The sequence below is a fragment of the Canis lupus genome, chromosome 19 (assembly GCF_011100685.1).
Source record: "Canis lupus familiaris isolate Mischka breed German Shepherd chromosome 19, alternate assembly UU_Cfam_GSD_1.0, whole genome shotgun sequence".
In the NCBI taxonomy this organism is placed as follows: domain Eukaryota; kingdom Metazoa; phylum Chordata; class Mammalia; order Carnivora; family Canidae; genus Canis; species Canis lupus.
The window spans coordinates 12706743-12732816 of NC_049240.1; the positions used below are offsets into that span (position 1 = coordinate 12706743).

A 26074-nucleotide genomic window follows, 5' to 3' on the forward strand; every position below is an offset into this window, starting at 1 on the left:
CCCTCAGTGCCTATCACCCAGCCACCCCCACCCCCACGCAACTCCCCTTCCACTATCACTTGTTCGTTTCCCAGAGTTAGGAGTTTCTCATGTTCCGTCACCCTCAACGATATTTCCCACTCATTTTCTCTCGTTTCCCCTTTAATCGCTTTCACTATTTTTTATATTCTCCAAATTAATGAAACCATATAATATTTGTCCTTCTCCAACTGACTTACTTCACTCAGCATAATACCCTCCAGTTCCATCCACATCAAAGCAAATGGTGGGTACTTGTCATAATATTCCATTGTATACATAGACCACATCTTCTTTATCCATTCATCTCTCGATGGACACCAAGACTCCTTCCACAGTTTGGCTATTATGGACATTGCTGCTATAAACATTGGTGTGCAGGTGTCCTGCCATTTCACTGCATCTGTATCTTTGAGGTAAATACCCAGTAGTGCAATTGCTGGGTCTAGGGTAGCTATATTTTAGCTCTTTGAGGAACCTCCACACTGTTTTCCAGTGTGGCTGAACCAGCTCACATTCCCACCAACAGTGCATGAGGGTTCCCCTTTCTCCACATCCTCTCCAACATTTGTTATCTCTTGTCTTGTTAATTTTCCCCATTCTCACTGGTGTGAGGTGGTATCTCATTGTGGTTTTGATTTGTATTTAGCCTGATGGCCAGTGATGCGGAGCATTTTCTCATGTGCCTGTTGGCCATGTCTATGTCTTCCTCTGTGAGATTTCTGTTCATGACTTTTGCCCATTTCATGATTGGATTGTTTGTTTCTTTGCTGTTGAGTTGAATAAATTCTTTATAGATCTTGGATACTGGCTCTCTATCTGATAGGCCACTTGCAAATATCTTCTCACATTCTGTAGGTTGTCTCCCATTCTGTAGGTTTAGTTTTGTTGACTGTTTCTTTTGCTGTGCAGACATTTTTTATCCTGATGAAGTCCAAATAGTTCATTTTTGCTTTGTTCCCCTTGCCTTCATAGATATATCTTGCAAGAAGTTGCTGTGGCCAAGTTCAAAAAGGGTGTTGCCTGTGTTCTCCTCTAGGATTCTGATGGATTCTTGTCTCACATTTAGATCTTTCATCCATTTTGAATTTATCTTTGTGTATGGTGTAAGAAAATGGTCTAGTTTCATTCTTCTGCAAGTGGTTGCCCCATTTTTCCAGCACCATTTGTTGAAGAGACTGTCCTTTTTTCAGTGGATAGTCTTTCCTGCTTTGTCAAATATTAGTTGACCATAGAGTTGAGGGCCCATTTCTGCATTCTCTATACTGTTCCACTGATCTATATGTCTGTTTCTGTGCCAGTACCACACTGTCTTGATGATCACAGCTTTGCAGTACAACTTGAAACCCGGCATTGTGATGCCCCCAGCTCTGGTTTTCTTTTTCAATAATCCCCTGATTATTTGGGGTCTTTTCTCATTCCACCCAAATCTTAAGATGATTTATTCGAAGTCTCTGAAGAAAGTCCATGGTACTTTGATAGATATTGAATTAAATGTGTAAATCGCCCTGGGTAGCATTGACATTTTCACAATATTAATTCTTCCATCCACGAGCATGGAATATTTTTCCAACTCTTTGTGTCTTCATCAATTTCCTTCAGAAGTGTTCTGTAGTTTTTAGGGTATAGATCATTTACCTCTTTGGTTAGGTTTATTCCAAGGTATCTTATGCTTTTGGGTGCAATTGTAAATGGGATTGACTCCTTAATTTCTCTTTCTTCAGTCTCATTGTTAGTGTATAGAAATGCCACTGATTTCTGGGCATTGATTTTGTATCCTGCCACACTGCCAAATTGCTGTAGGAGTTCTAGCAATCTTGGGGTAGAGTCTTTTGGGTTTTCTATGTACAGTATCATGTCATCTGCAAAGGAGAGTTTGATGTCCTCTTTGCCAATTTGAATGCCTTTTATTCCTTTTTGTTGCCTAATTGCTGAGGCTAGGACTTCTAGTACTATATTGAATAGCAGTGGTGAGAGTGGACATCCCTGTTGTGTTCCTGATCTTAGAGGAAAGGCTCCCAGTGTTTCCGATTGAGAATGATAGTTGCTGTGGGCTTTTTGTACATGGCTTTTAAGATGCTGAGGAATGTTCCCTCTATCCCTACAAGATCTTTAGAGTTTTGATCAGGAATGAATGCTGTATTATGTCAAGTGCTTTCTCTACATCTGTTGAGAGGATCATATTGTTCTTGTTTTTTCTCTTATTGATATGATCTATCACATTGATTGCTTTATGAGTTTTGAACCAGCCTTGTATCCCAGCGATAAATCCCACTTGGTCATGGTGAATAATCTTCTTAATGTACTGTTGGATCCTATTGGCTAGTGTCTTGAGAATTTTTGCATCTGTGTTCATCAGGGATATTGGTCTATAATTCTCTTTTTGGTGCGGTCTTTGTCTGGTTTTGGAATTAAGATGATGCTGGCCTCATAGAACTAGTTTGGAAGTATTCCATCTCTTTCTATCTTTCCAAACAGCTTTAGTAGAACAGGTATTGTTTCCTCTTTAAACGTTTGATAGAATTCCCCTGAGAAGACATCTGGCCCTGGACTTATGTGTCTTGGGAGGTTTTTGATAACTGCTTCAATTTCCTTGTGATTATTGGCCTGTTCAGGTTTTCTATTTCTTCCTGTTCCAGTTTTGATAGCTTGTGGTTTTCCAAAAATGCATCCATTTCTTCTAGATTGCCTAATTTATTGGCGTATAGCTGCTCATAATATGTTTTTAAAATCATTTGTATTTCCTTGGTATTGGTGGTGATCTCTCATTTTTCATTTGTGATTTTATTAATTAGAGTCTTTTCTCTTTTGTTTTTAATAATGATGGTAAATGGTTTATCTATCTTATTAATTCTTTCAAAGAACCAACTCCTGGTTTGTTGATCTGTTCCACAGTTCTTCTGGTCTCTATTTCATTGAGTTCTGCTCAAATCTTTATTAACTCTCTTCTTCTGCTGGGTGTAGGTTTTATTTGCTGTTATTTCTTAATTCCTTTAGGTGCAAGGTTAGATTTTGTATTTGAGCTTTTGCCAGTTTCTTGAGGGATGCTTGTATTGCGATATATTTCCCTCTCAGGACTTTTGCTGTATTCCAAAGATTTTGAATGGTTGTATCTTCATTCTCATTAGTTTCCTTGAATCTTTTTAATTCTTCTCTAATTTCCTGGTTGACCCTTTCATCTTTTAGCAGGATGGTCTTTAACCTCCGCGTGTTTGAATTTCTTCCAAATTTCTTGTGATTAGTTCTAGTTTCAAAGCATTATGGTCTGAAAATATGCAGGGGAACTTCCCAATCTTTTGGTATCGGTTAGGACCTGATTTGTGACCCAGTATGTGGTCTATTCTGGAGAAAGTTCCATGGGCACTTGAGAAGAATGTGTATTCAATTGCATTTGGATGTAAAGTTCTGTAAATATCTGTGAAATCCATCTGGTCCAGTGTATCATTTAAAACTCTTGTTTCTTTGGAGATGTTGTGCTTAGAAGAACTGTCATCTACAGAAAGCACTATGTTCAAGTCTCCCAGTATAAGTGTATTATTATCTAAGTATGCCTTAACTTTGGTTATTAATTGATATACTTGGCAGCTCCCACATTAGGGGCATACATAAATGTTCATGATTGTTAGGTCTTCTTGTTGGATAGATCCTTTTAAGTATGTGTAGTGTCCCTCTTCATCTCTTACTACAGTCTTTGGGATAAACTTTAATTTATCTGATATGAGGATTGCTTCCCCTGCTTTCTTTTGAGGACCATTTGAATGGCAAATGGTTCTCTAACCTTTTATTTTCAGGCTGTAGGTGTCCTTAGGTCTAAAATGAGTCTCTCGTAGACAGCACATAGATGGGTCCTGCTTTTTTATCCAGTCTGAAACTACGTGTCTTTTGATGGGATCATTAAGCCCATTCACATTCAGAGTTACTATTGAAAGATATGAATTTAGTGTCATCATAATAGCTATTCAGTCCCTGTTTTTGTGGATTGTTTCCTTGGACTTCCTCTTTCTTTTCAGGCGTCCCCTTAATATTTCTTGCAGAGCTGGTTTGGTGGTCACATATTCTTTCAGTTCCTGCCTATCTTGGAAGCTCTTTATCTCTCCTTCTATTCTGAATGAGAGCCTTGCTGGATAAAGTATTCTTGGCTGCAGGTTCTTCTCATTTAGGACCCTGAATATATCCTGCCAGCCCTTTCTGGCCTGCCAGGTCTCTGTGGAGAGGTCTGCTGTTAACCTAATACTTCTCCCCATATAAGTTAGGGATCTCTTGTCTCTTGCAGCTTTAAGGATCTTCTCTTTATCTTTGGAATTTGCAAGTTGCACTATTAAATGTTGGGGTGTTGGAACGGTTTGTATTGATTTTAGAGGGGATCTCTCTATCTCCTGGATCTGAATGCCTGTTTCCCTCCCCAAGTTAGGGAAGTTTTCAGCTATGATTTGTTCAAATATGCTTTCTGGTCCTCTGTTCCTTTCGGTGCCCTCTGGACCTCCAATTAAATGTAGATTTTTCCTTCTGAGGCTGTCGTTGATTTCCCTTAGCCTTTCCTCATGATCTTTTAATTGTTTTTCTCTTTTTTCCTCAGGTTCCTTCCTTGCCATTAACTTGTCTTCTATGTCACTCTTTCTCCTACTTCATTAACCCTTGTTGTTAGGACCTCCGGTTTGGATTGCATCTCGTTTAATTGATTTTTAATTTTGGCTTGATTAGATATAAATTCTGCAGTCATGATGTCTCTTGAATCCTTTATGCTTTTCCAGAGCCACCAGTAGCTTTATATTTGTGCTTCTGAATTGGCTTTCTGACATCGAATTGTAATCCAAATTCTGTAACTCTGTGGGAGACAGTACTATTTCTGATTCTTTCTTTTGTGGTGAGTTTTTCTTTCTAGTCATTTTGCCCAGTGTAGAGTGGCTAAAAACAAGTTGCACTGGAAAAATAAAGAAAAAAAAAAGAGGAAAAAAAAGGGAAAAGACAAAACAAACACAAAAAACACAGAACAACAACAACAAAAAAGGAGGGGGATCCTCTGGTTCTATATATTGTAAATCCCTCTGACTTCCCCTGGAACTTTCCAGCATTGCTCATCTGTGCTGATTCTCAGGTGTGTGCACCTGGGGGAGCTGCCCCGCCCCCTGCCAAGTGCGGGCTCAGTAGGAGCTGTTTATCCTGTGAGGCCCTGTTTCCTGGCTCCCCGACCCTCCCAGGCACAGGGTGACACCAGGAGGAACAACCACACGGGTGGCAGCCAGCTCTCCAGCCCTGGAGTCAGCTTCCGCAGTAACTCCCTCAGCAACCAGTCCGCGGGGCCTGGATGCTCTGGGGGCGGGGCCGCGATCTGCTCAGCTCGGGGGCGCCTGGTGGCAGGAGCATCCTCGCTGTCCTGGGACCTCCCAGCCTCTGCCTGTCCCAAGGGGAGCACCGGATCCTGGGCTGTGTCCCCGGCGCCCTGGGATCCCGGGCCTGCAGCTGGAATCCGTTCCCGGGGCGCAGCCCCCTCCGCGGAGCCACCGCCATAGCTGTTCCCGGGCCCTGTCCCTCATGGGCTACAGCCCTTTAGGGAGCTCGGCCTGCAGTGTGTGGCGCACTCTCCCCCTGGGGGACACCTCCTCTGTTAGTGACCCCGGGAACCTGGGGGCATCCCTGCCCCTCCTGGGATCCTGCCCAATTTCCCTGCAAGCACCTTTCCATCAGGGAAGATTGTTAGAGTTCCTGCTTCTCCGGGCCTGGGCTTTCCCTTTCTGGGGGCACGCGTCACCCGGCCTTAGCCCGGCTCCTCACGGGGGGCCCCTCCCTCACTAGATTATTTTTTATTTATTTATTTTTCCATCTTCCTACCTTGTTAGAAGGGCGAACGCTTCTCTCTGTAGCGTTCCAGCTGTTCTGTCTTTAAATCTCAGGCCGAATTTGTAGGTTTTCAGGATGATAGGAAGTTATCTAGGTAACTTGGTGAGGACAGGTGACTTGGGGACCCTTCTCTTCCCCCATCATGCCCCGCCCCCTATCATGAGTTGTTTAACGGGTCTTTTCCTCTGTTTCTCTCTGTTCTTTTCTCTACCCTAATTATTCTGAATTCATATTTATTGATAGTGTGAATATGCATGAGATCACAATTTGAAATTACTCCTTGTTTTCATCAATATTATGATACATTTTCTAGAGTTGGCTTTAGTACATATATTATTTCTTATCAAATATAATATATATCATGTATCTGTAAGTATACATATATACACTATTTATATATATATATACACTATTTAATGGTACTAGCATACCTTCATATGCTGTAGCTTAGTATGAATATATTTTTTTACTTTTATATTATATACATATATATTTAATTTAATGACATTAAACCAGCAGCATGTCTTCTATTAAGTAGTTCTCAAATGATGCATATATATTGGTTCTTTATTACATTCCTTTTATAACTTTCCTTTCTACTTTCACAGTTGAAATGCTAGTTTTATTTGTATCTTCTTGAACCCATTAAAAATTGAACACAATTATATTTCGAAGAAAATGCCATGCCTATATGTGATACTTTCTCTAGAACTTCACTGTCCAATATTGTAGCCATTAGTCATATCTGGCAACTTAAACTTAAATTTAAATTAACCAAAATGAAATAATAATTGAAATTTATCTTCCCAGTTGCAATAGCCACATTTCAAACACTCAAAAGCCACATGTAGCTAATGGCTCCTGTTTTAGGTAGAGCATATATAGAACATTTTCTAACATCACAGAAATTTCTATTAGTGATTTATGATTTTCAATAGACAAGTCAATCTTTAGTATGTCTTGCTACTTCTCTTATTACCCTTCATGAATGAATAAAGAAAATATGGCATATGCATACAATGGAACATTACTCAGATTTTTAAAGAGAAGGAAATTCTGCAATATACAACATGCATGAATCTTGAAGACATTATCCTAAGTAAAATAATAAGCCAATCACAGAAAGACAAATACTGTATGATTCCACTTATATAAGATATGTAAATCAGTCAAATTCATAGAATCAGAATGGGATGGTGTTTGCCAGGGGCTAGAGGAATGCTAAATGGGGAGTTACTAATCAATAGGCATAAAGTTTCAGTTTAGGCTGGCACAATTCAGAGGAAAACAAATGCCAGATAATAAATTATTCTTTTACCATTGGAAAAAATTATCTTCCCACTTATTTTTTTTATTGTCCATACATAGTCCTTCTAAATTTTCCTACTTACTACCAGTTTGAAATAATAGTCTTGGAAATATTTTACAATGTAATATCAATAATGCAAATGCCCTCCAATTCAAAAAGAAATATTCTATAACTTTTTCTTAAACAAAATAGTCAATAGATCTTGAGTCACCTCTTTATTATCTCCCATTGTTCCAAAACTCAAATAACAACAACAACAAAAAAAGTAAAACAGCCTTCCTGATAGAATATGCAACTCTTTGTATATTCCAATGATGTTCCTACTGGAGGTCCTTGCTGAGAATTTTGTTGTTAGAGCTGGAAAAGAATTTCCCAAGAATTTGTTATGATTCTTATGGACAGATCATTATTTCAGCTCCTATCCTATATTTCTACTACTGTCAGCAGCTTTATAATAGGCATCTGGTTCTTTCCTTGCTTCCCTATTTTCTGAAAAGCTTGAAATCCATAGACTACACATATGAAAAGCTGACACAAGTTAGGGTTGTAGTCTATAGTCATGAAACACACAAAGGAGAACTAGCCAACATATATCCAAACCTCTAATCTTGGCATTTTTGTCACACACTCTTTGAGATATCCTTGACAAGAGAAAGCTTATATCTTAATGCATTTCTTATTATAAAAAAGAGATGCATCATACTGTTGTGTCTTAATGATTAAAAAGAACCACCAAAACACAGCCCACAAGGGAGCTAAAACTCCTGAAAGCAGTTAATAAGGGAATAAAGCTGAAGTGAAGAATAACAGGGCAAAGGAATACTGTGATTAGTCCTATAATCCCTTCAGTTGAGTTTTAAACCATGTGCATTTTACAAATAGTTTTTTTTAATAATAAAATTATTTTTTAAGTCTATGGGAACAATTTCCCACCAGTTGAGTAACATAGAAATGTTATGTATTAGAATAAAATGCAGCAATCAAAATGAGTGAATACAGGGGTGCCTGGGTGCCTCAGTCAATTGTGTCTGACTGTTGATTTCAGCACAGGTCAAGATCTCAGGATCTTGAGAACGAGCCCTGTGTCAGGCTCAACACAGTAAGAGTCTGCTTCTCCCTCTCCTCTGCTCCTCCCCTCGAAGAGTGCACCCTCTCTCTCGCTCATAAATAAATAAATAAATAAATAAATAAATAAATTGAGTAAACACACACAAAAAATGTGTGAACCATTGCAAAACATGACTTTGCAAAATATTTGGCTTTTGCCCCTTGTGTGTGTATCTGCACTGGTTTGTGCTATTCACAAAAACATCTTAGTTAATAGACCTTCCCAATTTATTAAAAAGAATATACCACTTAATAAACTTTTTAAATATAACAGTTTTATGGATACACACATTTAAAAATAAAGAAAATATATTGAAATGATATAGACCATACTTAAAGGATCTATCCAACAAGAGGACTTAACAATCATCAATATATATGCCCTGAATGTGGAAGCTGCTAAGCATAACAATTAATAACCAAAGTTAAGACATACTTCAAAAATAATACACTTATACTTGGTGACTTCAATGTAGCGCTTTCTACAATTGACAGGTCATGAGAGCAAAACATCTCCAAAGAAACAAGAGCTTTAAATGATATACTGGACCATATGGATTTCACAGATATTTACAGAACTTTACATCCAAATGCAACTGAATACACATTCTTCTCAAGTGCCCATGGAACTTTCTCCAGAATAGACCACATACTGGGTCACAAATCAGGTCCTAAATGATACCAAAAGATTGGGATTGTCCCCTGTGTATTTTCAGACCATAATGCTTTGAAATTAGAACTAAATCACAAGAAGAAGTTTGGAAGGATTTCAAACATGTGGAGGTTAAGGACCATCCTGCTAAAAGATGAAAGGGTCAACCAGGAAATTAGAGAAGAATTAAAAGGATTCATGGAAACTAATGAGAATGAAGATACCCATTCAAAATCTTTGGGATACAGAAAAGCAGTCCTGAGGGGGAAATACATCGCAATACAAGCATCCATCCAAAAACTGGAAAGAACTCAAATACAAAAGCTAACCTTGCACCTAAAGGAGCTGGAGAAAAAACAGCAAATAGATCCAATACCCAGCAGAAGAAGAGAGTTAATAAAGATTCGAGCAGAACTCAATGAAACAGAGACCAGAAGAACTGTGGAACAGATCAAAAAAACCAGGAGTTGGTTCTTTGAAAGAATTAATAAATGGATAAACCATTAGCCAGCCTTATTAAAAAGGAGAGAGAAAAGACTCAAATTAATAAAATAATGAATGAGAAAGGAAAGATCACTACCAACACAAGGAAATACAAACGATTTTAAAAACATATTATGAGCAGCTATACGCCAATAAATTAGGCAATCTAGAAGAAATGGATGCATTTCTGGAAAACCACAAACTACCACAACTGGAACAGGAAGAAATAGAAAACCTCAAGAGGCCAATAACCAGGGAGGAAATTGAAGCAGTCATCAAACACCTCCCAAGACACAAAAGCCCAGGGCCAGATGGCTTCCCAGGGGAATTCTATCAAATGTTTAAAGAAGAAACCATACCTATCCTACTGAGGCTGTTCTGAAAGATAGAAAGAGATGGAATACTTCCAAACTTGTTCTATGGGGCCAGCATCACCTTAATTCCAAAACCAGACAAAGACCCCACCAAAAAGGAGAATTACAGACCAATATCCCTGATGAACATGGATGCAAAACTTCTCAACAAGATACTAACCAATAGAAAACAAAACAAACAAACAAACAAACAAACAAAAAAGATACTAGCAAATAGGATCCAACAATACATTAAGAAGATTATTGGGATTTATCCCCGGGAAGCAAGGCTGGTACAACATTCATAAAACAATCAATGTGATTGAAGATATCAGCAAGAGAAAAAACAAGAACCATATGATCTTCTCAATAGATGCAGAGAAAGCATTTGACAAAATACAGCATCCACTCCTGATCAAAACTCTTCAGATTTTGTAGGGATAGAGAGAACATTCCTCAGCATATTAAAAGCCATCTACAAAAAGACCACAGCAATTATCATTCTCGATGGGGAAACGCTGGTAGCCTTTCCCCTAAGATCAGGAACACAACAGGGATGTCCACTCTCACCACTGCTATTCAATATAGTACTAGAAGTCCTAGCCTCAGCAATCAGGCAACAAAAAGAAATAAAAGGCATTCAAATTGGCAAAGAGGACATCAAACTCTCCCTTTTTGCAGATGACATGATTCTATACATAGAAAACCCAAAAGACTCCACCTCAAGATTCCTAGAACTGCTACAGCAATGTGGCAGTGTGGCAGGATACAAAATCAATGCCCAGAAGTCAGTGGCATTTCTATACACTAACAATGAGAATGAAGAAAGAGAAATTAAGGAGTCAATCCCATTTACAATTGCACCCAAAAGCATAAGATACCTAGGAATAAACCTAACCAAAGATGTAAAGGATCTATACCCTAAAAACTATAGAACACTTCTGAAAGAAATTGAGGAAGACACAAAGAGATGGAAAAATATTCCATGCTCATGGATTGGCAGAATTAATATTGTGAAAATGTCAATGTTACCCAGGGCAATGTACACGTTTAATGCAATCCCTATCAAAATATCATGGACTTTCTTCAGAGTTAGAACAAATTATTTTAAGATTTGTGTGGAATCAGAAAAGACCCCGAATAGCCAGGGGAATATTAAAAAAGAAAACCATAGCTGGGGGCATCACAATGCCAGATTTCAGGTTGTACTACAAAGCTGTGGTCATCAAGACGGTGTGGTACTGGCTCAAAACAGTATCACATAGATCAATGGAACAGAATAGAGAATCCAGAAGTGGACCCTCAACTTTATGGTCAACTAATATTCGACAAAGGAGGAAAGACCATCCACTGGAAAAAAGACAGTCTCTTCAATAAATGGTGCTGGGAAAATTGGACATCCACATGCAGAAGAATGAAACTAGACCACTCTCTTGCACCATACACCAAGATAAATTCAAAATGGATGAAAGATCTAAATGTGAGACAAGATTCCATCAAAATCCTAGAGAAGAACACAGGCAACACCCTTTTTTGAACTTGGCCACAGTAAATTCTTGCAAGATACATCCACGAAGGCAAGGGGAACAAAAGCAAAATGAACTATTGGGACTTATCAAGATAAGAAGCTTTTGCACAGCAAAGGATACAGTCAACAAAACTCAAAGACAACCTACAGAATGGGAGAAGATATTTGCAAATGACGTATCAGATAAAGGGCTAGTTTCCAAGATCTATAAAGAACTTATGAAACTCAACACCAAAGAAACAAACAATCCAATCATGAAATGGGCAAAAGACATGAACAGAAATCTCACAGAGGAAGACATAGACATGGCCAACAAGCACATGAGAAAATGCTCCGCATCACTGGCCATCAGGGAAATACAAATCAAAACCACAATGAGATACCACCTCACACCAGTGAGAATGGGGAAAATCAACAAAGCAGGAAACAACAAATGTTGGAGAGGATGTGGAGAAAGGGGAACCCTCTTACACTGTTGGTAGAAATGTGAGCTGGTTCAGCCACTCTGGAAAACTGTGTGGAGGTTCCTCAAAGAGTTAAAAATAGATCTGCCCAGCAATTGCACTACTGGGTATTTACCCCAAAGATACAGATGCAGTGAAATGGCAGGACACCTGCACCCCGATGTTTATAGCAGCAATGTCCACAATAGCCAAACTGTGGAAGGGGCCTCCATGTCCATCGAAAGATGAATGGATAGAGAAGCTGTGGTCTATGTATACAATGGAATATTACTCAGCCATTAGAAACGAGAAGTACCCACCATTTGCTTTGATGTGGATGGAACTGGAGGGTATTATGCTGAGTGAAATAAGTCAATTGGAGAAGCACAAACATCATATGGTCTCATTCATTTGGGGAATATAAAAAATAGTGAAAGGGAATAAAGGAGAAAGGAGAAAAAGTGAGTGGGAAATATCAGAAAGGGAGACAGAACATGAAAGACTCCAAACTCTGGGAAACGAACTAGGGGTGGTGGAAAGGGAGGTGGGTTGACTGGGTGATGGGCATTGAGGGGGGCACTTGATGGGATGAGCACAGGGTGTTATTCTATATGTTGGCAAATTGAACACCAATAATAAATAAATAAATAAATAAATAAATAAATAAATAAATAAATAAAATAGACCAACTTTAGAATAGTGAAAATTGAAAAAACTGGGAAAGGTAAGAAGAGGAAAGGAGTGAGGGAAGGGAAAGGCATAAGAGATGGACACTAGGTCTGTCTATAACAATTTACTTTTCAATATCTTTTCAATATTCAAGTCTAGGTGGCAAATGTTTAATCTAGGTAGTGGGTGTTATTATTTTCTGTACTTTTCAGTTGTTTGGAAATATTTCACTTTAACAGAATAAATTCTACTTCTTTACTGTTGAAAGTGTCCTCAGTTTATATAAGATTTTCCAACTAAGACTATTCTCTGCTGCTCTTTTTAGGGAGCTGAGTAGAAAGTCTAACCCCAGAAGAGCGGTTATTATCATTAAATCCAATGTGCAAGGACACGTGTAAACAAGTCTTATTAAAGAGCTACCCATAAACCATCCAAACCAGTGATTCATTAAAAAAAAAAAAAAATAGCCTCAGGCATATCAGCCCTACTCAAACACTTGAACTTTCTTATTTTTCTCCTTTCCCCATAATTTAAGAGAAGGAAATAAAGCTTAAACACCAAGTATATAAATATTCAAATTTCTAAAAAAGTTTAAACCTGCCTTTAAAAACACAGTCATTTTGAAACAAAGATTGATTTGATTGAGTAAAAATCTATAGTACTCACTACAAGACATCACTACTGGAAAGCAGTAGAACTAGGTGCTGTCTACGCCTCGGTGAACAAAAAGAGAATTATAACGATAAAGTTGAAATTAGGCCAGTAATTTAGGCATTTTCAAATTAAAATGTCATCCACTTTTCATTTTTCTCCAATCTTATTCATGATTTTCCAGTAGCTCACTCTCAGAAAACTGTAGGCTAGTTAACTGATTGATGCTATGAACAAGTGATGGTGGACAGAGAGTACTTGCATTTACAGAGTTAAAAGGAAGAAAATTGTTTTTTTTTACTTGTATAGATTATACAAATTTCTTCAACCTGTAAAAACCTACTATTAAAAAACGAAACATTTCCCATAAATGTTTCCCATAAATTCCCAGCTCTATTTCTATTAACAGGAGAAGTTAATTGTCATATAAAAGAATATCAATTTCAAGACCTGCTGTTTAGATCCATGTTAATAATATTCAAAACACTGTACATGATACCCTAAAGTATTCCACTCACAAAATAGAGATCAAAAGGTACAACCTGTGCAATCCAGTCAATTTACTGCCACTCACACGAGAGATGTGTGCATTTCAACCAAAGTCTGCATTAAGCACATACTTGCCTAATGTCACATGTACAAGATCAGAAACTAAACTTGCCTCATCAAAAATGTTAAGGAATGAACATCTTGAAAGTATTTCTTAAAAATTCAGATTCCCCTTCCCCCCAGCAAAAGAATTCAGATTCTCAGTCATAATTTTTTTAATTAAAAATTAGAATTAAATTAGTAGTGTTCAAAGTTAGTAACAAGCTAATTAAATTAGAGAATTTTAAATTTTTATTTCTTTTCAAAATATTTTTAATTTAAATTCAATGCAATTAACATATAGTATATTATTGGTTTCAGAGGTAGAATTTAGTGATTCATCAGTTGCATATAACAGCTGGTGCTCAGGCAGCCCTGATGGCATAGTGGTTTAGCACCTCCTTCAGCCCAGGGCGTGATCCTGGAGACCCGGGATTCAGTCCCGCATCAAGCTCCCTGCATGGAGCCTGCTTCTCCCTCTCTCTCTCTCTCTCTCTTTCTCTCTCTCTATCTGTCTCTAATAAATAAATAAAATCTTAAAAAAAAAAAAACACCTGGTGCTCATTCCATCAAGTGCACTCCTTGATGCCCATCACCCAGTTACCCCATCCTCCCACCCACTTTCCCTCCAGCGACCCTTAGTTTGTTTCCCATAATTAAGAGTTTCTTGTGGTTTATCTCCCTTTCTGTTTTTGTCTTATTTTTCCTTCCCTTCCCCTATTTCATCTGTTTTGTTTCTTAAATTCCACATGAGTGAAATAATACGATATTTCTCTTTCTCTGAGTGACTTATTTTGCTTAGCATGATACCCTCTAGCTCCATCCACACCTTTGCAAATGGCAAGATTTCATTCTTTTGAATGGCCGAGTAATATTCCATTGTGTATATATGCCACATTTTCTTTATCCATTCATCTGTTGACGAACATCTGGGCTCTTTCTATATTTTGGCTATTGTGGAAATTGCTCTATAAACATTGGTTGACAGTGCAATTGCTCTATTTTTAACTTTATGAGGAACCTCAAAATAGTTTTGAATGGCTATAGCAGTTTTCATTCCCACCAACAATGTGAGAGGAGTCTGCTTTCTCCACATTGTCGCCAACATCTATTCTTTCCTGAGTTGTTCATTTTAGCCATTCTGGCTCATGTGAGGTGGCATCTCATTGTGGTTTTGATTTGTATTTTCCTGATGCCAATTGATGTTGAGTATTTTTTTCATGTGTTTATTAACCATTTGGATACCGTCTTTGCAGAAATGTCTATTCATGTTTTCTGTCCATTTCTTAAATAGACTTTTTGTTTTTAGGATGTTGACCTTGGTAAGTTCTTTATAGATCTTGGATACTAGCCCTTTATCTGATATGTCATTTGCAAATATCTTCTCCCATTCTGTAGGTTTCCTTTTAGTTTTGTTAACTGTTTCCTTTGCTGTGCAAAAGCTTTTTATCTTGATGAAGTCCCAATAGTTCATTTTTGCTTTTGTTCCCCTTGCCTTTGAAGATGTGTCTAACAAGAAGTTGCTGCATATGAGTTCAAAGAAGTTGCTGCCTGTGTCCTTCTCTAAGATATTGATGGATTCCTGTCTCACATTTAAGTTTTTCAACCTAAATTCAATCCTTTCATCCTTTTTTTTTTTAATTTTATGTATGGTTTAAGAAAATGGCCTAGTGTCATTCTTCTGCATGTGGCTATCCAATTTCCCCAACACTATTTGTAAAAGTAACTGCCTCTTTTTTCCATTGGATATTCTTTCCTGCTTTATCACAGATTAGTTGGCCATAGAGTTGAGAATCTTTTTCTGAGTTCTCTATTGTGTTCCATTGATCTATATGTCTGGTTTTGTGCCAGGACCATACTGTCTTGATGATTAAGCTTGGTAATACAGCTTAAAGTCCAGAACTGTGATGTTCTGGCTTTGGCTTTCTTTTTCAACATTTATTTTGTTATTTGGGGTCTGTTCTAGCTCCATACAAATTTTAGGGTTGTTTGTTCCAGCTCTATGAAAAATGCTGTTGATATTTTGATAGGGATTGCATTGAATAGACTGCTTTGGATAGTATTGACATTTCAACAATATTCATTCTTCTGATCCATGAGCATGGATGTGTTTCCATTTTCTTTGTGTCTTCCTCAATTTCTTTTGTAAGTGTTCTATAGTTTACAGAGCACAGATCTTTTGTCTCTTTAGTTAGGCTTATTCCTAAGCACCTTATGGTTTCTGGTGCAATTGTAAATGAGATCAATTCCTTAATTTATTTCTTTTGCCTCATTGTTAGTGTATAGAAATGCAACTGACTTCTGTGCATTGATTTTATATCCTGTGACTTTGCTGAATTTCTGTATCAGTTCTAGCAATTTTTTGGTGGAGTATTTTGGGTTTTCTACATAGAGAATCATGTCATCTGTGAAGGGTGAGAGTTGACTGCTTCTTTGCCAGTTTGGATGTCTTTTATTTCTTTTTGTTGTCTAATTGCTTAGGCTGTGACTTCCAGTACGTTGAACAACAGTGGTGAGAGTGGACATCCCTGTCGTGTTCCTGACCTTAGAGGGAAGGCTCAGTTTTTCCCCTTTGAGGATGATATTCACTGTGGGTTTTTCTTCTATGGATTTTATGGTTTTGAGGTATGATCCTTCTATCCCTACTTGGCAGAGAGTTTTTATCAAGAAAGAATGCTGTATTTTGTCAAATGTTTTTTCTGCCTCTATTGAGAGGATCATATGGTTCTTGTCTTTTATTAATGTGATGTATCACTTTGATTAATTTGTGAATGTTGAGCCACCCTTGCAGCCCAGGAATAAATCCCACTTAGTTTTGGTGAATAATCCTTTCTAATGTACTGTTGGATCCTACTAGTTAGTATCTTGGTGAGAATTTTTGCAACCATTTTCATGAAGAAAATGGTCTGTAATTCCCCTGTTTGGTGAGGTCTCTGTCTGATTTTGGGATCAAAGTAATGCTGGCCTCATAGAAAGACTTTGGAAGTTTTCCTTCTATTTATATTTATTGAAAAAGCTTCAGAAGAATAGGTATTATATTTTCTTTAAATGTTTGGTAGAACTCCCCTGGGAAGCCATCTGGCCCTGGACTCTTGTTTGTTGGGAGGTTTTTGATTACTGATCCAATTTCTTTGCTGGTTTTGGGTCTGTTCAGATTTCTATTTCTTCCTGTTTAAGTTTTGGTTGTTTATGTTTCTAGGAACTTATCCATTTCTTCCAGATTTCCTATGTTTTTGGCATATAATTGCTCAAAATATTCTTTTATAATTCTTTGCATTTCTTTGGTGTTGGTTGTGATCTCTTTAATTCATGATTTTATTGATTTGAGTCCTTTCTCATTTCTTTTTGATAGGTCTGGCTAGGGGGTTATCTGTCTTATTAATTCTTTCAAAGAACCAGCTCCTAGTTTTGTTGATCTGTTCTACTGCTCTTTTGAATTCTATGCCATTAATTTCTGCTCTAATCTTTTTATTTCTCTTCTCCTGCTGGATTTAGGCTTTGTTTTCTGTTCTTTTTCTAGCTCCTTTAGGTATAAGGTTAAGTTGTGTATATGAGACTTTTTTTTGTTTCTTAAGAAAGGCCAGTATTGCTATATACTTCCCACTTAGGACCATCTTTGCTGCATCCCAAAGGTCTGAACTGTCATGTTTCATTTTCATTTGTTTCCATGTATTTTTTTTAATTTTATTTCTTTAAATGTAATTATTAACATGCTTAGTTCATTTGTAATAATGAGCAAAAAATAATTTCACTCAACTCTGTTTGACTTAAAAATTTAAATTTCTTGCAGTGATGTATACCATTGACATATTTTATTTTCTACATACTATGACATTTCAACATCTTTAAAAAAAAAAGCATTTCTGTTTGGAGAGAAATTGCCTCTCCCTGGGCTAGCCAATTCTTAGAGATAGCAAATGGCCCAGCTAGGAGCACATCTTTTATATGTGCACACTAACCAATGCAAAGCCATTTCTCCTCTACCTGGCCATACAACTCAGGAAGAAATATTCCTCTGCCTTAATCATCCCAGGGCCAGGTACCAGGCAACTAGGGACCATTTTTTGACATTAGAGCTCACCAAAAGTATTCAGACTAACCAATCCTAACTTTCCTGTCCTGCCTTGCTTTTCTCTCAAAAATTCCATAAAGCAGTGGCCTAGGTGCTCCCATAGCTCTTTTTCCTTCTGCCTCCTGACCCATGCTAGTGTTTACCGTGTGATCCTTCATGTCATGTCATGCCTCCTGTTTTAAGGACCTATGCATATAATAAACTGTTTTCCTGAGCTTCTCCTGAATCTCCTCTTGCGGCCACACCTGATTGACCATCACATAACGCAAACAGGATTTTATTTTACTTGTTTTCCTATTTTCTACATGCAGTACTACTGATGATTGTCCATCAGTATCTATTTATCCCTGCTACCTTTTAATAACAGATATCACTGGTTTTACCTAACCTGTGACTGCCTAGCTCAAGGGGACATTTCCTAGCTTCCCTTGCAGCTAGATATGGCCCTTTTGCCAGGTTTTGGTCAAACTTATCACATAGATGAAAAATAAAATTTGTTTTTTGTTAATCTAAAAGGCAAATACAGGAACAACATCTACCAATATGTAGAAGTGATTTTCAATTAAATACAGAAAATCACTTTCTAACAATAGCACTTTAGAAGCTACTGCACTTCCAACACTAGATCTGCTTTTCTTTCCATTTTTAAGATTTTATTTATTTATTTATTTATTTATTTATTTATTTATTTATTTGAGAAAGAAAGAGAGTATGCAAGCAGGAGGAGGAGCAGAGGGGGAGGGAGAAAGAATCTCAAGCAGATTCTGTGCTAAGTGCAGAGCTTGATGTGAGACCAGATCCCAGAACCCTGAGAGCACAACTTGAGCCAAAAGCAAGAGTCAGATGCTTAACTGACCAAGCCACACAGGTACCCAGATCTACCCCCTAGATCTGACTTTCAAAAGTTGGATAGGATCCTCTACCAACAAAATGGAAGGAAGAATTTCTGAATTGATTTAAAGATTTGAATAGATGGGCATTAAAGTTTCTTCCAGCCTAATATTCTGCAATTCTACATCAGGTAGGAAAAGGAAAGTTGGGAGGAGGATGAGAAAATGGGGAGCAGGATAGAATGGGGCAAAGAATAAGGAATAAAGAAAAGACAATTTTAATTTATCACCAAGATAGATTATTGGGAAATACATCTGAGTAACTAGAAAGAAATTGCTTTATCATTTTTATGCAATACCAAGTTTCCTGGTACATGTCCTTCTCTTTCTAAGAAAGCAAAAAAATAATCACAATACATTTCAAACAAATATATTTGAAAATCTAGAAAGCAAACTCCAGATTCAGAGTATTGTTATAAAATTGTTTCTCATGGTCTTAAGATTAATTTTACTGGAATTGAACATGCCTTTCATTTATCATTTATGGTAGCACTTTTAGACTGCTTGATTGATTCATGTTACAATCACAGAGTAACTTACTATTCTAATTTATAACATGATGTCTGTTGACTTTTGCCATACTTATATCTCTCCTGGGTTCTGTCACTTTACAAACATCTTAGTTAATGGCTCCTTCCAATTTATTAATGTCTAATTAAAGCAAATAACATAAATTACTATATCATGCTTTTCTTGGCACTGTTTCTACTGCCTAACACAATGCTATTGTTATAAGTGGGCCTCAGAAATACTTTCATTCAATGATTGTTTATTGAGGTTCTATTCTATACCTGCCAATGCTCTGGGCACTGGGAATGATATGGTCCTGTGGCTAAGAGCGCAGGCTTCTAGGTTGAATGAATCTGGGTTTGAATCCCTGCTCTGCCACTTAGTATACCTGTTTCTTATACTGCAGTTTCCTCACCTGTAAAAATGGGCAAAATAACAATGCTTCCTTCCCAGGTGAAAACAGAATAACATAATATATGTAATGAGATTAGCATTCCCTAGCATATGATAAATCCTTAATAAATGTTATTTATAAGTTAATCACATTGTATCTATAAGATAATGTCAATAACATAACCATTCATATTATAATCTATGTACTATAATTCACTGGATAAAAGTTCCATGAAAAAAGGATTTTTTGCCTAATTTTTTTTTTCATTACTATGTGTCTACTGCCTAAAAGAGTGCCTGGAACATACTAAGCACACCAAAAAAAAAGTGCTTTAAATAAATGAATCAGTAATCAACACATATTTAAAATGATTTCATTTTTTTATTACAGGCATTAATTTCAAAAATTAGAAACTACATGGAAGAATGCTATACTAAGATTAAATAAAGAGGTGCCTGAGTGGCTCAGTTCGTTGAATGTCCAACTTTTGGTCGGTTCAAGTCTTGATCTCAGGGTCATGAGACTGAGCCCTGCATTGGGCTCCATGCTCAGAGAGGAGTTGGCTTGAGGTTCTCTCCTTTTCCTTCTCCCTCTTCCCTTCCCCCTGCATTGCCCCCCAGCAAATAAATACATATTTTTAAAAATTAAAATAAGAATGAATTTTAACATATCCAAGATAAGTTACTTCCTTCCAGGATGCTTAGAAAGACAAGGTCTGTTATGCAGGCAAAAAGCACTTATAGTAAAAATCAACAACATAAAAAACAAGTGTTTGCAAGGATGTAGAGAAAAAGGAATCCTCTTGCACTGCTGGTGGGAATGCAAACCTGTGCAGCCACTGTGGAAAACAGTAGAGATTCCTCCAATAGTTAAAAATAGAACTACCCTACATGACCCAGCAATTGCACTACTGGATATTTACCCAACGAATACAAAAACGCTAATTCAAAGGGATACATACACCCCTATGTTTACAGCAGCATTATTTACAATAGCCAAATTATAGAGCAGCCCACATGTCCACTGATTGATGAACAAAGAAGAAGTGATTATATAGATATCTATCTATCTATCTATCTACATATAGAGAGAGAATATTACTCATCCCTAAAAAAGAATGAGCTCTTGCAAATGTGCAACAACATCGTTGGAGCTAAACAATAAATGCTAAAGTCGAAGAAAGACAAATAAGTCAAAGAAAGACAAATACCCTATGATTTTATTGATATATGGAATTTAAAGGTTTTTTACTTATGTATTTAAAGGTTTTTTACTTATGTATTTATTTATTTGAGAAACAAAGATGGTGAGAGAGTGTAAGCAGGGGGAAGAGAATGTCAGGGAAAGACAGAACCTCAAGCAGACTCTGCGCTGAGTGTGTGGGCCTGATGCAGGACTCGATCTCATGACCCTGAGATCATGACCTGAACTGACATCAAGAGCTGGACGCTCAACCAACTGAGCCACCCAGGAATTTTAAGAAATTTATATGTGGAATTTAAGAAACAAAACAAATGAGCAAAAGGGAAAAGAGAGAGAGAAAGAAGCAAACTAAGAAACAGACTTTTAGTTATACAAAACAAAGTGGTCACCAGAGAGGAAGTGGGTGGAGGGATGGGTTAAGTAGGTGACGGGGATTAAGAAGTGCACTTGCTGTATTGAGCACTGGGTGTTGTATGGAACTATTGAATCACTATATTGTACATTTAAAACTAATATAATACTATATGTTAATTAATTAAAATACTTTTTAAAAAACTACTTACAGTAAAATGCCTACTTCTCTATATAATCTAAATAAGAAATCTTTAAATTGGCAACAAATGTAGTGAGTTAATTAAACATACCTGTTAGATACTCAGAGTGTCTTAACACAGAAGGACTTGAAAAACCCAAAATGATAAACTCTTGATTTTCTTATTAATCTCAGGGCTACGCAAGACAAATGCTTTTAACAGAAGAAATTAAAATATTAATAATTCCAATCTTATCTCCTAACAACATATTTTAGTAGTTCTTGGAGTACAGCAAAATGGCTTATGCACATTTGTTTTTCCATTCAATATCCCAGAAAATCTGCCAAAAGCCAGGGTTGCAGATGGAAAAGAATTAAAAAAAAAAAAACATAAAGAACTTAAATAACCCACCAAGATTTACATCTAAGAATTATATAATGACTGTACTGGAGATGTGGAGATACAATGGACACCAGTCACTTGTCTCTATCACATTTTCCTTCTCCCTTTTGTTCAAAAGCCTTGTAGCCTTTGAAAAAGTGCTCCTTACCCTTCTCTGTGTGACTTAGGCAGGGCTGCCAATTACAGGATCATAGCGTCTTTACATACTGAAGTGGGAAGAAGAAATCTGTTTCCTTTATAGTGGCTAAATTAGGATTACTGCACATTTTCAACTCCCTGAGTCATCTCCCTCACCACCACCTCATAAAAGAAGCCCGTCTCCATAGGAGGAAAGAATTAAGGCAGATATACAGAAATATGGAAGAGATGTAGAGATGAATAGGGGAGAGTCAGACATGGGGGTGTGAGAAGAGAAAAGAGAAAGAGAAAAATATGTGTTGCCATCACTCTAATCTTTGGATTGAAGAAGGCCAGCTAGTCTTCATCTTCTTAAATTCCTGAGCCAACAATTCTCTTTCTGCTCCTAGAGTTTTACTTCTTCCACTTACAAATAAAAGAATTCTGATGAATATAGAAGCCTTTCAATTTAATTTAATTACAAAATATATAGAGGTAGAGTGTAAGTTTATAAGTCAAAATATTTCAAGTCTTATGAATATTCAAGATTTCTCACTTTGGGCACTATTTTTTTGTTTCATATTTTTAATTTTTTATCCATTTATAGGATTAAAACTGCAAAACATTTGGGTTTTACTCATTGAAATTTTTCTCTTTGAGATGTGAATGCTCACACAAGTAATAAAAATGAAGAACTGATTTACTTTTTTTTCACTTTTAAGAAATTATACCAGCAATTCAAGTTAATATAATTATTATTAAGTTATTAACAGAGGGAGGATAGCACAGGAATTAAAGAGCATGGACTCTGAAACCAGACTGCCTGGATTCAAATTTAGACTCTTCCATATAGGAGCTGTGAGAACTTGGTCAGGTTATCCAAAAGACATATGTTTCCTCACCAGTAAAATGGATTATGGTGTGGTGACAGGATTTGAAATGTGAACAGTGCTTAGAATGCCATTCGAGCTGAAATTAAGCATTGCATTAGCGTTAGTCATTATGGTTGTTCTTATCATCTAAAACAATGTGATGAAAAAAAAAAAACAATGTGATGTTTTAAAATGCCTCATTGAAAAAAAATGTTTCATTGGGTTGGCTCATTTTATCACCTTACAGTTTGCTTCAATGAAAGAAATGAGGATCAGAATTTCTTGATAGATGCACAAAAGTTTAGGGTACATTTCAAAACTGATGAAGCATTTTATCAATGGTAGTAGTGCCAAATCCAAGAATAGCATGGTGGTTCCCTCTGCTGCTTAGCCTTTTTCCTCTAAGGAAGAGGAATGCAGTGGAAAGCAAATTTTCTGACTGAGACTAGAGGCTAAAAGAATCTAATACTGATTGCTTTTGCTTGTTTTTTTTTACAATATGATAATTTTTTTTAATGTTGCACTGTGATTCTAGAGATCGCATGCTCAAATATGCAAAGGACCAGGTAGGTATGTACTGTAACATGCTCAAATATGCAGAGACCCAGGCATGTACTGTAATGGCACTCTGAGTCTTGTAAATTATAAAAAAAAAAAAGTATTTTACAATGTATATCACTTACTTTTATCATCAAAGGAGAAAAATACACAAAACATGTGATCTTTTCAGAAAAATTATAGGTTCATGACTCAGCTACATCAAACAGAATTTGCTAATTTGTTGCATCTAAAAAATCACAAAACAAGCCTTGGAAGACAAGCACAGCATAAATAAGCATTTTAAAGAAAAACTGTATAGAAAGTTAAAGAAATCTGTGGATGAGATTAATTTGAGGAGGTGAAGAACATCCTTAGATGACTGGCTGTCATATGGAAAAGTCCAGTATAGCATTTTCAACAGGAAGAATGTGAAGCGATTCAAATAGACTAAATGTGGTTAAGTGCTTTGTCAGAATGGTAAAATTGTATTTAACTATCCAAAATAACTAAATAAAGAATTTTTTTTCTTTAAGGCTATAGCCATGTAATGTATCTCTAACCCATACTTCTTGACTGAACATGTTTACAGATAACAATATTGTTTGTCCTGCACAATTAAGGCATGAAGAATCTATATACCCCTGTACGGACTTTGCATAGAAACAAGTGATACCCTAGACACAGCTGAATTGATTGCTTTAAATTTTACAATTTTAAAGTTTAAAACAAAGGCTTTAGAGCTCAGAATTCATCTCACCAGGAAATTGTCTTCTAAACTTTGCTTATTGACTTAAATTTTATAAAATATGGGGGAGGTATAGAACTTATTTAGTGAAGTTGAATTAATATTCTAATAATATTCTAAAAGACACTGGGTATCACGACTACCTAGGATCTCTTTATAGGATTCAGATCTTTGAGGCTAGTTTCATGAAATAACCAGTCCTATGAATTTAAATCAGGAAATGGGTCAGCCTTAGGAAATACCATAATTTCTGTCACCTGTGTGATTTTGCATTTCAGAGGAATTGCATAGTCACTTTAATGCTTCTAACATTGTATGATGTCTACAATAATAAATATGGGTAAGACTTATCCATATTTTGCAAACCAAAGAGAATGTTTGAGAGTTTAATGATTTTTTAAAACTATTTGGAAAGCCACCCTAAAGCAGCAAGCAGCTTTAGTATGCATTAAGAGATTTTTACCAGCAGAGTTCCATCTCAAGGTACTATTCCCTCTTGCTTTATAAAAACAAAACAAAGTAACATTTCAAGGCACTGTACCTAGCAGTCCCATGGACCTGTCTCTTGCTTCAACAGCATTTGCCAAACAGACCCAGGGATGACCAGCCTCAGATCACCCTCCAACTTCTTTTCCAGTAGCAACTTTTGGAATTATCTTCTCAGTCAACCTCTGCCTCTGGCAATAAGCCAACAGCATATTTTGAGTTTAGCTCTTTATTGCCAATCAACCATGAGCTCCCACGTTAATAAGAATTATTCCACCAGGGTGGAGGCTAGTCAAATGTCTGATCAACACAGTCCTCAAGCCTCCTACACCTATTTCTCTCTAGGCTTCTATTTTGAGCATGACAATGTGGCTCTGGAGGGCATGGGCAGCTTCTCAGATACTTAGCTGGATTTGGCTCAGAAGGTTAAGGGCACCAATGCCTCTTGATGCAAATCAGCTCAGCAGCCATGCCCTCTTCTAAGATATGCAGAAGCTGTTCCAAGATGAATGAAGTAAAACCCTGAATGCCACGGAAGCTGCCGTGGTCTAGGGAAGACCCTGAACCAGGCTGTTTTGTACCTGCGTGTCCATCATTCCAGAACTGCATTTCTATGAGTTCCTGAAGAACCACCTCCTTGATGAAGAGGGGAAGCTCATCAAGAAAATGGCAACAGGGATCCCTGGGTGGCGCAGCGGTTTGGCGGCTGCCTTTGGCCCAGGGCGCGATCCTGGAGACGTCGGGCTCCCAGTGCATGGAGCCTACTTCTCCCTCTGCCTATGTCTCTGCCTCTCTCTCTCTCTCTCTCTCTCTCTCTCTCTCTGTGTGTGTGTGTGTGTGTGACTATCATAAATAAAAATAAAAAAAGAAAAAAGAAAATAAAAAAGAAAATGGCAACAACTTAAATGACCTCCCAGGCTGGTTGGTCTCCAGGCTGGGCTGGGCCAGTATCTCCTAGAAAAGTTCACCCTCAAGTAGGTGTGGAGCCTCCGGAACCCAGTGGCCCTTGAGGGACCTCTCTGGTATCCCCCTCCTGTCGGGACTTCTGCTTGAGCCTCTCCCTGCAGCTACTAGGTAGCTTTTTAACCACTCTGAGGCCCTCTCCCAAACTGGGGATCAAATAGAAACCATAAAGCTTTTTGCAGAAAACAAACAAAAACGATTCAACAATTGCAGATAAAAAACAATCATCAATTGAGAAATTTAATCCAGAAAGCATCAAGAAAGTAAACATTTGTAAATAGTCACATTCTGAAGAAGGAAAATCCAGAACCTAAAAAAATGAAAGTTTTATATTCAATATTACTGCAAACTATTTTTAGAAAATTCAATGTAACATTCTCATGACCTTGTGAATATTAAATATTAAAGCAATTTACCTGGTGTCCATACAAAATATGTAACTCCAAATTTACATACATATGTAAATTATGTATATTCTGTTCCAATTGTTTCCCAGAGTGATTTCACTGAAACATTAATTCCACAGAATTTTTATAGATAGCAAATATTAAATGTGGGAGACAGCTTAGAACAGTAGGTGAGTTCACATTATGCCTACTCTGCTTATGTAATTGTGAGCAAATTTTTTAACTGCCATATGCTTCAGTTCCCTAATCTATGAAACAAAGATAAAAATGGTATCTGGATCATAGAACTAATGCATAAAAT

General features: G+C 37.1%; 1 protein-coding gene across 2 annotated transcripts in view; it reads right to left on the reverse strand.

Moving 5' to 3' along the window:
• Positions 1-26074, reverse strand: part of C19H4orf33 (chromosome 19 C4orf33 homolog) — a 306277-nt gene that overhangs the window by 203470 nt on the left and 76733 nt on the right. Inside the window, exon 10 of one of the 2 annotated variants that reach the window (XR_005373914.1) lies at positions 25586-25676. The exons of the other annotated variant lie outside the window; for it this stretch is intronic. The gene's annotated coding sequence lies outside the window, so the exon portion shown is untranslated. Of the gene's footprint in view, positions 1-25585; positions 25677-26074 lie in introns of those variants that run through there. 2 annotated transcript variants of the gene reach the window in all.